Source organism: Cryptomeria japonica, chromosome 10 (assembly GCF_030272615.1).
Source record: "Cryptomeria japonica chromosome 10, Sugi_1.0, whole genome shotgun sequence".
Classification (NCBI taxonomy): domain Eukaryota; kingdom Viridiplantae; phylum Streptophyta; class Pinopsida; order Cupressales; family Cupressaceae; genus Cryptomeria; species Cryptomeria japonica.
In genome coordinates, this window is record NC_081414.1 from 10,824,251 (window position 1) to 10,837,666 (window position 13,416).

The 13,416-nt window shown below is 37.2% G+C and overlaps 1 protein-coding gene across 9 annotated transcripts in view; it reads right to left on the reverse strand.

The window, feature by feature from the left end:
* The window catches only part of LOC131069374 (uncharacterized), a 163,825-nt gene that overhangs the window by 86,139 nt on the left and 64,270 nt on the right, over positions 1-13,416 (reverse strand). The gene's annotated exons all lie outside the window — the stretch shown is intronic.

Consider the following 13,416-nt stretch of genomic DNA (forward strand, 5'->3'; position numbering starts at 1 on the left):
TTGGGGGTTCAACTCTACAAATGTTATTTGGTAAAGCTGAGATAAAAGAGAGTGAGTTAGGCTTTGGAATAGAGCCCATAGCTTTCCCAATTGGAACTGGTTGGAACCTCTAAGCACTGGGCTGCTTGAAGGAGTAAACTTCTGTTTTGAATCCAGGAAATGGATGATTTATCAAACATGTACAAGATGAAACGATAATCAAATGACCAATCTAGATGCCAAACCTTAGCTGATTAGCAATAATGCAATACTGCAAACTCTTGTAAATCAAACTTAAACTTCCAGACACAAAATTCAAACCCTTATATTGCTGGTATACATCTTCAAATGCAACATAAACAGCAGATCTGAATTGTATGTGTCAAAAAATCAAATATGACTGCTGATTTATGACTGATTTCTTATAGACAGCTATAGTACCAATCACCAATATATATGCTAAACCCTTATAAATTGAAATTAACCAAATACGAAAGTAGAATTGGATAATGAGTCGCTAGACAAATTATGACAACAACAATAAACATGGATACCATAGTTGAAAAACTCAAACTCATCAATTTTATCAAGCATTTTAAAATACAAAAAAAAATTTTAAGTACTATTCAGAAACTCACATATTACTAAATTTGTAAAGCACATTACAAATTTCCATCTTATATAAATCAAAATTAGAGTTTAATACATCTAGACCAAAAACCAAGTTCAATCTCTAAATTAAGTTATAATGCCTAAAATAGGCAAGTGTAACTCCCATGAAAGATGTCGACACCTTGCACTCACTCAAACCAATACTCAATTCATCCTAAGCAAGCTTAATTAAAAGTGTAGGAAAAACCTAAGAATAGGAAAATAAATAACTAACTAGAAAATAAAAACCTGAAAAGATGATGGGTCTCGACAAATGTGGCATTATTAGGTACCCATGTACAAAGAAGTCCCCCCAAAGAGAAAACCCCCCTCCCCGTCCCTTCCCTGTATATAGAGAGAGAACACCCCCCAACGACCCCCTTCCCCCAACCAAAAAAAGAGAGTAAAGACGACTATGAAATCCCCCCAATGTGGACACTTGCAATCCCAACAAAGCTCGCAATGAAGGAGCTTGCTCTTAGGGTTCGGTGAAGACGCCTACAATCTGATCCGATGTCGGACAATAATTGAGATCAATGATCTACTCATGAATCAGCTCCTGAATGCAATGCATGTGGATCTCCATGTGTTTGGTCCTCTGATGATGGACTGGATTGTGAGAGATTTGTATAGCACTCTAGTTGTCACAAAAGATGATTGTAGGCTTCCGAAAGGAAATGCCATACTCAGTGAGAATATTTGAAACCAAATAGCCTCAGTAGCAGCATTAATTGTTCCTCAATACTCGGCCTTTGTTGATGAAAGAGCAAATTGCAGACTACTTCTTGCTCGACCAACAAACTGGACTAGAACCAAGAGAGAAGCAATACCCTGAAGTAGACTTGTGATCCTAAGAATTGCCTACCCAATCTTAATATGTGTATCCCACCAAATCAAAATCCACACCCGCTCCATAGTGAATCCTATAACTATGAGTACTTTGAATGTAGTGAAGAATCGTCATAGCTTCCTTCCCACTGCAGCTCATGGGGCTCCTGCATGAAACAAGAGACCATGCCTACAACATATGAAATGTCAAGTCTCATGTGAGTCAAGTATATGAGACTACCAACAAGCTGTCGATACAAAGTGCCATCCACCAAAGGTGAAGAACACTTACCCTCAAGTTTGACATCAAACAAAAATGGAGTCAATGTAGGCTTACAGTCAACCTGTACACGAAAAATCCCTAAAGAAGACTGAGTAATCTCAATCCCTAAGAAGTAGTGCAAAAGGCCTAAGTTTGACATCACAAACAATCATGAAGGGTAGTTTTCACTACCTAAATGGTGGATGAGTGACTCCCTATGATCAATACGTCATCAACATAGAGAACCAATAAAGTGAGAGTATCATCCAGCTACAAAATGTACAAAATGTAGACATTCAAATCAAACAAGTGAGCCAACTGTCAAAAGGAAAGAGTCCATCTTGGCATACCAAGCCCAAGGGGCCTGTTTGAGGCTATCGAAAAACTTTTGAAGCTAACAAACAAGTAAAAGATCCTAAACGAACCCTTGTGGTTGCTCCATGTATAACTCCATCTATGAGCTGCAGCAATAGAAAGGACAAGGCAGATGGATTTCATTTTGGCAACTAATGCAAAAGTCCTAGAGTAGTCGATCCCAGGAACCTAGGAGAACCCTTTGGCAACCAAGTGAACCTTATGTTTATCAACCAACCCATCTGAAACAAATTTTGTCCGATAGATCCACTTGCATCAAACAAGTTTTCTTCACTTAGAAAGAGTGACAAGATCCCAAGTGTGGTTCCTCCCCAATGAACTGAACTTTTCTTGCATAACTGCATCCCACTCGAGGATACCTAAAGCTTCCCCAAAGTACAATGAATTAGAAGTTGAAGCAATGAAGAGATGTTGAGCCTGTTGAAACTATGACTTTGTTCCTCTATTATCTAAAGGATCACCTACTGACTCTAATGTCTGACGAGTCCAAAGAGGTCCTAAGACTAGAGAATCTAGAGGAGAATCATCATCCTCTAAATGATGATTGTGGGAGGAATGTGAATCCTCATCATCACTGTCACCATCTGAAGTGGAGAAAGAAGACTCCTCATTAAAAGCAGGAGGATTAAGATCCCCAGAAGAACTATCATCATGATGCAAAGTCTCCAAAGTGCTAGAAGAAGACCTAGAATGACTCTCCTCAAAACGAACACTCTGTAATGTCCCTACTAGTTAGAGATCACTTTCCTGCAAAACAGACTGTTAGAATGCAACAAAATATATATATAACTAATCTAATTTGCAATTAAACTTCCATTACTTAATTAAAACTAATATCAATTCTTATTGAATAAAAAGGATACGAGTGCAGTACTGGGACATATCCTTAGGCGGTTGTAATGCTCGCCTTCTTGGAACCCATCTTGGTTCCAAGCCATACCAGGAAATCGATGGATAATTCGATTCTTGTCTTGGATGTAACATCTTACATCCAAGCCTACCAAGGAAGACCATCATATATGATCAATTCCTTGCCTTGGATGATACATCTTATCATCCAAGTCTACCAGAGAGGACCGGCCACATTTGTCTCTTCTTGGGTGAGCTTTTGACACCCAAGCCTTAACATATATGCATATGAATACTCAGTATATACTGCCTACCAGGGATTATCATAATCCCTGGTTTAGGCTAAGGGAATTTTTTCCCAATAGCCTCCATCACATAGCCAAATTATTGTTATTCATATAACATTTTATATTTCATTATCATCTATATTTTATGTCTGCATCTACATATTCCTTAATTACTATTATTGTTCCTAAATATTTACAAATATGTTGCATACATACATATATTTATTTGTTGAATACCTATGAGACAATATTATTATACTACTATAAATCTGCCCAAGAGATTGGTATACTATCTCACATACGACAGAATCCTCATTAATATATATGTGTGTGTGTGGCACACACGTCCACACACATATACATCCTTGTGGCATGTAAGTTAATCGCTTACCTGTTTGCAGTCCGCAGTCCGCAGTCCGCAGCTTCTCTTCCTTCACCTTTCCTCTTTCCCGTACCTGTTCCCCCTTTCTATCCATATTACTATCTTTCATTAAATATCTTACAAGATTGAAGGATTGCATTGTTTGAAGGCCGAAGAGACACGTCCCTTTCTCCATGGGTCACTTCATACGTAAATCACATCCTTTCAGATATGCTAAGGATTAGTCTTCTCTCTTAATCGATGTCACTTCATTACTATATCTTTAATTGTTGCGATCGCACCTTAAATATTTTCTCTTGACTGCTGTTGATTTTGGTATATAGTTACCAATCTGCCATAAGACTAATTGATTACTAATGACTCTTAATTGATATTCTTGATAAGTAATGACACTTGGTAGAATTTGGAGTTCTTCGTCGAGCAATGTAAATTCGCGCTCTTGTTCCCTCCTCTTCTCAGCGTTAAAGATGGAAAGACCAATAGTATTAACGATTATTTTTGCTTCCTACTCCTCCCCTGCCCCCTTCGGTCTGCAGGCTTGTCATGTTTTATACCCGTGGAGGGAGGGGTTTCGTCCCGCCATGAGATCCCTTTCGTGGGAAGGGGTGTGACGGTAGTCGCAGCCCATGGATGCGACTCACGTCCCACCACTTCCCGCGGGGAAATAACATGGCGTTAACTCTTTTAACTTATTAATACTAGTTAATAATTAACATTATTTAATTATTTAATAATTTAATTCTTCATCATTTAATATATTAAATATACTAACCTTATTTAATATATTATCATTATTAATCATTTATTTCATCATTTAATATTAATAAATATTAAATAAATAATAATATTTAATAAGTAAATAAATTTCAAATAAGCATTCATTAATAATTATTATATTAATAGCAATAATAATTGTTTCATTTAGGATATATATAACGATCAAGGACGGGACATGACACACTCCTCTCAATGAACAACTTATGAGTGGTAGGATCAAGAAGCCTATAGCCTTTAAAATCATTTGGGTATCCAACAAATATGCAAGGCTTACCCTCTGGATCCATGGCCTTGCATTTCTCTACTAGAATGTGGGCTCTTGCATGAGAACCAAACACTCAAAAGTGCATAATTCAGGGAATCGATCAGTGCTTAACTGAAGCTTACCCCTTTACAGCTTTGTGAGGGACTTGGTTATCATCATAACACTCACAGTTAATGGCTTCTACCCAATATGGTGGTGCCAAAGATTTGGAGTGTATCATACAATTGGCCATTTCTTTCAAGTTCTAATTCTTCCATTCTAGAACTCCATTCTGTTGAGGATTGTAGCGAACTATATAATGCAATTCAATGCCCTTAGAGATACAAAACTGCTCAAACTTGTTGTTGGCATACTCCTCCCCCCATTATCTATACACAAAACTTTGATAGATTTCCCAAATTGTTTCTCTAAAAATGCTAAGAAGTTCAAGAATTAATCAAAGACTTAAAGACTTTTGTTTGAGAAAACATACAAAGGTTTATCTAAAAAAATCATCAATAAATGTCAAAACATATCGTGCTTTGTTGAAAGATGGATGTGGAAATGGTCCAACTAAATCACCCTGTACCAACTCCAACAGTTGTGAAGCTCTCCAAGCTTTGCCTAAGTCGTCCATCCATAAAATAATCCATAAAATAATCAATTATTAAAACCTTATGCCTAAGGTATTAATATATTAAAAATACCTTCTCCCCAAATACTGATTATTGCCAAATTGAAGCGGAGACTTTTGTGCTTGAAATCACCAAAACTGAACTGAGTTGGAGCTCTGAACTAAATTGCTAAAAAATAGTCATCTGAGTTCGAACACAGGATCCTGTCAAAAATAACACTGCCAGACATAGCCACTAAGCTGAGCTGCAGAGCCACTACCAAAAATAGCACTGCTAAAAATAGTAAGTGTGTCAAAAGTCATTTTCATCACATTGTGAGCAGCAGTCATGACTTACTAAAAATACTAAGTCCAGAAATCATCTTCGAAGAATTTGCATGTCAAACCACGCTAGACCTCTCAAAAAACCCAGAAAACCCTATTAAGCAAACAATCGTCGACTTGTCGCAATTTACTAAAAATAGTAAATTCAGAAATCTTCTCTGATTGGAATGCATGTCATACCATCCTGAATCTCACGAAAAAACCCAGAAAGGATGTAGAGAGCAAACTGTAGGACTCCTGCAAACACCTCTCTGAAAACCTTCTTGAAGACAAAAACCCTAATTTAGTCTCTGATTAGCCTACGGGTTTCCAAAATAGGCTAAGACTCCATCCATCAGTCTAGAACTGAGAAGGGGACATTACACATCATCCATCAAAATAGAAGGCACAGAACATGGTGCCAAAGATGCAAGTTCACCCTTTGATGAAGCCATCTGGTACAAAGCACCCAAATCAAGAACCCAAGTGGATGGTTGTGAAGCAAATGCTACAAGGGCCTTGCTCTTTCCTTTCCCCTTGGTATTTTATTTAACCTTCTTAGACTCCTCACTTGAACTTTGTTTTACTTATTCAAGAACATTGATATTATTCTTTTCAAGAATGTGTTAAGTGATCAATTTGTTTCTTCAAACATTTATACTCATCATGACCAGGTCTTTTACAATAAGCACATTTGACCTTCTCTTTATTAGGCTTGCCACCATTAGAAGATTAGGTCTCATTAGCTACTTTTGGGGCAAATGATTTATGATCCTTCTTCTCATTGCTATTCTTTGTTTCTTATCCTTAATATTATTACTTTGTCCTTTTTGTTCCTTTTTTGCCTTGGTTAACAACCAGTGCATTTTACTTAGAGGATTTAAGAGTGCCCATTTGGATTAGCTTATCTTTCTCTCGTGTGAGAGAAATAGTAAAATCATCCAAGGATTGCATGGTAAATTGTAATGTCCCCATTTTTAGGCCCTGCTGCAGTTCAGATAATGTTGGCCTTCGGGTTGGTGCCAGCATAGTCAGGTGAGGTTTTTGGTAATGCATGTGTTCAATCAAATTAGAGTAGATGAATGACACTTTCTGGGGTCATTTTGGACAACTTGTCCAAGACTTACTATTATAGTAAGTTCCTATTCTTTAGGAAACATCAATTTCGGCACCTTTTGGCCAGTTGGGAGGCTTACTATTTTTAGTAAGTTTCTTTTTTTTAAAGTTCCTATTTTTTAGGAGTTACTATTTATAGTAACCACTTTTTTTTGGTAGTTGGTTATAGTGTTTTAGTTTCATCTCAATTTCAACATGCAGCACCTCCAATTCTATGGATTAGCCTATCACTTAGGTCTTCGTAGGCTAATGGGTTGGATTGGAGTCCATGCTGTCAAATTTGCATTCTAGGGACTAGAGGACCTTGCAAGGGATCAATTGTGAGGTTTCAGGAGCTCAAAGCCAAACTTCCTATTTTTTAGGAGGAACTACTATTTTTAGGCGTCATCAGTGGGGATCACATGTGCAACATCCGTCAACAATTTCCAGTGGCCTGGTAATGTCTCAAAATAAATATTAAAATATTAACGTTTCTCCATAGTTGACTGTAATGTTTTAATTAAATAAATTAAAGTAACTTTATAAAAATTTAAGTTACATTTCAATAATTCGTAAAGTAAGTTTATTATTATTTTATATAAAGTGACTTTTAAGTCACAAATAAATTGCAAATAAAGTGAACGCCTATTTGAGGAATAAAGTAAAGATTAAACAGAAACATTTTAATGTTTTAAAACGTTTTAAAAGTACTACTTCATGGAGAAGTGGCATTGGCTTTCTTGGAGAGAATAAAAGACTTTTTGAAGGCAAAAAATTCATTGATTCGGCTATTAATTATTTTGAAGAACTTGCCTTTGGCTTGGAGAAGAGAAACTAGGGTTTCTCAAAACAGCAATCAGTGTGGGACAATTTCCTTCTTGAATTAGTTACCTGCAAGTGTGAAAGATCACCCAAGGGTGGCTCTATTGTGTTTCAAATTCACAAAATTAGGAGAATTATTCCAGGGGTTTGAGAGAACAAATATCAGCATTGTTGCAGACTCATTTAAAGTGTAGATCCAGGGATTTAAATGCATTCAGTGGCACCCGTATCACTATACATAACAGTCATACCATTATAACATACAGGTCGTACCATTTAGGGCCTAGGTGTGGGATTTTATGCAGGGATTATGATTAGATTTCAGACATCATATTAGCCGCCCCAATTCAAATGATTATTTGTTGCTATTCTACAATGTATTGCCTCTACAATTGGACACTTCATCTGTCAGTATTGCCTGCAAGAATCTAGGCAATGGAATAGTGTTGGAAATTGATTCTCAGAAATTACTTCCAGATTTGCTGCTGTATAGAAAACAGATTTATTAATTCATGCTGATTGGTTTTGCCTGCAAGGCTTTGGAACTAGGGTATGTTATAACTTTCCAGTTATTTGCAAATAAATTGAGTTGGATAGCATTATCAATTCAATTGTTTAGAATATTATTTATTTCATTTTTCTGTAATTTAAATTCAGTCCATTCCAAAAACACAAAAACAAAAAAAAAAAAAAATTATTCAAAACCAAAATAATTATGCAAAACAAATCAGAATTCAAATATTCTATCAGGAGTGAGATATCACATAAATTGAGTCCCAAGTGCACCCTTAATAGCATAGAAGGTACAAACAAATACTAAATATTCAAAAGTTAGCTTGGAGAGAATACTAAGAAACAATTGTTCATCTTTCTTTTCAATTCCACATTGTTTAAAGTGAAGTCTTATTGATTTCAAATTTGTGAAGAAATCTTGGATTGTGTTAAAATTGCCTATACCTAAATTTGTGAGTTCATTTTCCAACATATGACCCCTTATTGAATCTTAAGTTCCAAATAAAATTTCTAGCTTTATCCAAATTTCATTAAGAGTACTCAAAATTTCAATATGAAAAGTAAATCAAGAGAAACAGACAAACACAAAACTCCATATGCTTCATCACACAAAACTCCATATGCTTCATCACATCTATTAAACCACTTAGGCTTTTTTGCATCTACAATAAGTTCAAATTCCAATCCCATTGCTATCCTATGCAAACCAAATTTTCATAAGTAAATTGTAACGCGTGATTTCCACTCAAAATAATTGTGAGTTATAATGGGAATTGTTGTCATTTTATGACACCCTTGGTCCATCAATGAGAACCGATCAGAGATACGATCCATGGACCAGTGCTGCCCCAGTTGACCAAGGAGAAAACAATGGAATTATGAATTATGAAGTGTTGTCTTGTCTAGAGGAAGTTCCTTAGTTCTCAACCGCGGAACTCCGGACCCCCGAAGTTCCCAGATTGCTAAGCCTCCTTTTCTCTTCCCCGGAACTTTGGAACCCCGAGGTTCCGAAGTTCCTTCCTTAGCTTCTTTTTCTCTTCCCCAGAGTCTCCTTTCTCTTCCCCAGAACTTCGGAACCCTGAGGTTCCGAAGTTCCTTTGCTTAGTCTCCTTTCTCTTCCCCGAAACTTTGGAACCCTGAGGTTCCAAAGCTCCAAGCCTAAGTCTTCCCAACTTCCTTCCGACTTGCAACACTTCCAGATGGCGTGATCAACACTCAAGGTTTTTAATGCTCCAACAACTCTTGTAAAGGGTTCTCTCCCTGCTGGCTTGAGCTATTCTATGCTCTCACTTCTCTCAAAGACTTGTATTTATCTTGCATTTCTGCAACTGTAAGTTTGGTCATTGGCCTTTGAATGAATTGAAATTATCATTCTTGCCTTCCTTCAACTTATGCATGCTGTGTATGTTTCTTTACCTTCATCATAGGTGTATGTTTTGTGGTTCTTCTCTCATATATGCTGTGTTAATTTATTTCTGAGTGTGACTAGTGGGAAATCTTCTCCCCTTTGACACTTAACAAATTCTAACCTCCATACATGCATTGGGGTCATTCATGCAACTGAAGTTTGTGCATCTCCTGGGTATTTCGATTGATTCTTTGTGTCATCTCTAGGTGGGGAGAGAAACATTTCTTATCTTGGTGCATCACCTCCTTTCATTTTAAGCATTTCTCTCTTCCCTTTTCCTCTGCAAGTTGTTAGGATAGGTTTAGAAGATTTGGAGTGTTGAGTTGGTTCAACACCTGCACTTGGATTGAGAAGGAAGTCGGCCTTCTCCGGAGATTCAACCCGCTTGCGCAAAGTCCCACACTTTGAGGTTGTTTCCATGTTTCACGAGGTTGTTGAGTTGACAGCTCAGCAAGGGTGCAAGCTTTTGTGATAACAGCTTTTGGCATGCCTGGTGGGACAGACTTTCGATGTACATGCTAAGGATTCAGTGTCGTTCTTAGTGTCTCAGCCTTTAGAGGCAGTCATCTTTCAAGCACTTGCGACTCTACTCACAAGTCCAGTCTCTTGTTCATGACTTGTTCCTAACACTAGAACCCCGAGGTTCCGAAGTCTCTGCTCACAAGTCCACTCTTGTTCATGACTTGTTGCAGCTCCGGATTTCATGCCCAGAATTCATATAAGGGTGTCTTCTAGACGTAGTTTGCAATTTGTAGAACTCTCATCTTCAGGCTTGTTGACGTGTATTTTGTACACTATCAAACACAGAATAAAATAGCTAAAGGTACCTTATCCTCTCTTGAGTAAAGCCTCCGAATGCTGAAGATGTCGCGAAAAGGATCAATCAAGATGACTTCAAGGTTCTTGCATGTAGGGTCTCTACGTGTGGATAAGCTCTCTGTGGTATGATGTGATTTGCTGGAATCACGAGGGGACTTACATTCGATGATTGAACGTCTGATCTGCTTTGAATATTGCTGGAACATAGGATCTTACTAGCTTTGACTTTAAAAAAAGGAAAAAAGATGAGGGCAAGGAAAGGATCTAATCCTAATACTAAGAATGTAGGAGCAATGAATGATCTTTGATGAAATTCTAACTAAGTCTTGTTTTGACATCCCAGGACCATCTCCACAAGGCTAGTGTGATCTTCGAAGGAAAGCTTTATGATGTTCAAATCATCACTGCAGGCATAGACACCATCAGGTTGATGCATATCAATGAAGAAGCGACAATTGAAGTTAAGCTTAAGCTGAATGATTCCAGTTGACTACACAAGGCAAGTCTGCAATCAACAAACTGCTAGTAGTATGGATATACGAATTCCACCATCAATCAAGCACATTTCTTCCACTCATCTAATAACATGAAATCAAACACGAGAAGTATAAAGACCATGCAAATTGTCGAATCGACCCATAAATTTCACCATTTCTTCAATGAAGTTACAAGTCTTTTACAACAACATCTTGGCAACAATCTTTGCCTTCTCTCTCTACTCTACTCTAATTGCTATTCTATCAACTAGCTAATCACCTTCTAACTACTCTCTATCTACTAACTGCTTCCAACTATATTCTAACTCTTTCTAATTCCTTTACAAAATGAAATGCCAGGGCTTATATAGTGCCCTCAATACAATTCGATGGCTTAGATCAATTCGAGATCAATGGCCAAGATTCAACAATGAAAACCTTAATTAGGGTTTGTTACAACCATTACATAACATTTAATGCTTGGCCAATGATAAAATTGTATTGCTTGGACACATCTCCTCTCTAGAAAAATCGACCAATGGATAGCCGGGGTAGGTACATCGGAGTTTGTGCCACCTTCCATGAGTTAGGTATATTGAATCTGGACATGCTGAGGTGGACCACACTGATTGGAGAAGTGATGACTAGGATGCCACCTCGTCTGACACTTGTAACTTGGTAGATATTCAACTTGATGTTGTTGAGAAGCTAGCTTTAATTAATTCATCTGGAACTATCTGCTTCTTCAACGAACCCTTTGCTCTAACTTCTTGTGTCCTTGATGTGCAGGACGATGATGTACCTCGCCTTGGAATGCTGGATTGGAAGAGGTCGCCCTTATCTTGATGATGCTGGATCGAAGAAGGTCGTCCTTGTCCTTGCTTGATCGTCCTTGAGGAGAGTCTTCCGACTTGTAGATCTTTCGAGCTTGGAGTCGCCATCTTGATACCTACACAACATTTCACAATTAATAATATATCTTGAAATCTAAAAATTAAACTTTAAAAGGAAGATTCAAGATTTTAATTTAGGAAACCTCATGATAAATCTTGAGTTATCATTTCCTAATTTAGGATTTTCAAAGCAAAATTTAAATCTTCAAAAATGGTGCCAAGGTGATTACGCCATACCTCCACTTGGGAATTAATTCTAAAAAAATGATGCAAAAATAGGAGAATTCGCTAGGCAAAATGTAGATCAAGACTCCCTTTAGCAAAATGCGCCCCCTTTAGCTTGGAAAAGAACTCCATCTTCCACTAGCCTCTTCAAGATCTGGAAATTCGCCTTCAAATGTCTTCAAAAATCTGGAAATTATCCTCCAATCTAGCAAGAAATACGCCTCTCTAATAGCCTTCAAGATGAATTTCACCTTCCTTAGCTTCTGGATTTCGCTCCTCAAATTGCTCTCCAATTTCGCACTTGAAAGGATGATTGAATGATTTGAATTGTGAAACAACACCTCCAATATATAGAGCACTCACCTTCTACATCTCCCATAGGCCGACTTGGTGAAAATAGGCCAAAAAGAAATAAAAATTAAATAAAAGAGGAGGCCGACCTTTATAAAAATATTAAATAACATCCCAAGCGCTCTTTTTTTATTTAATTTTAATAATAATTAATTTAAATGCCTTTGCACTTAAAATTTCGATTTTTTAAAAGGCCTAAATTAATTATTAAATGCCCATGCGAACTTATTAAATGCCAACTTAATTAAAATATTTTAAGCTTTTAGCGAATTTGGCATTTAATGTGAGTTTTTCAAAGTACGTGCTCAAGCGTGGGAGGTATTTGGAACATCAACAATATCGCTCTGGTCCCTGGGAGAGGGACAGGAGCGCCCATGCATTTTAGCCTTGCATTTCTTGCTTTCACGTTCAAAATCTCTTTCGGGACGTCCAAAATGGGATTTTCATTTGGAACTTTGAGTTTGATTTATGTGATCTTTGGAAGGGGCGTACCTTAGAACATTTTCGCCCTGGTCCCTTGGAGAGGGACAGGAGCGCCTAGGCAATTTTGAGCTCACTTACATTTTGCTATCTTTCCGAAATTATCTTCAATGGATTGATCACGCCTTCCTTCATTCATGTCAAACTTGAAACGCGCTTTACCTTGGCCAGAAACTTGTCTTGAGGGAAAATCGCTCTGGTCCCTTGGAGACGGACAGGAGCTTCTTTTGAAAAACGCTCTGGTCCCTTGGAGAGGGACAGGAGCGCTTTTGTTACTTAGGTTGATTTTCTCCTTCGTAAGCCACTCAAGTTATATTCAATGAATAAAACATACTTCTCTTGACCTCCTCAAATCACAAAATCACTTAAATTTTGTAAGGATAATGCAAATTTGGAATTCAAGCTCCGGTCCTTCAGTGAGGGACGGGAGCACTTTTTCATTTTTAAGCCAATTCGTCCTTTGCTAGTCTTCCAAATTATCTTCAATGGATGAATCTTGCCCTCTTTCATTCATTTCAATCACGCAACTTGCCTTGCCTTTGCAAGAAATTTGTATTTTTAGAAAAGAGGGACGGTCCTTCAGTGAGGGACGGGAGCACTTTTGGCATCTGTCATAACCCCATATTTTTGTAAATTATTAAAAAAAAATAATAATAATAAATAATAATAAAAATAATAAAACATTTATATTTTTGAAAATGATTCCTTATTTTATATTAATATAATAATAATAATGTTAATTACTTCTCGAATTAACTTCACC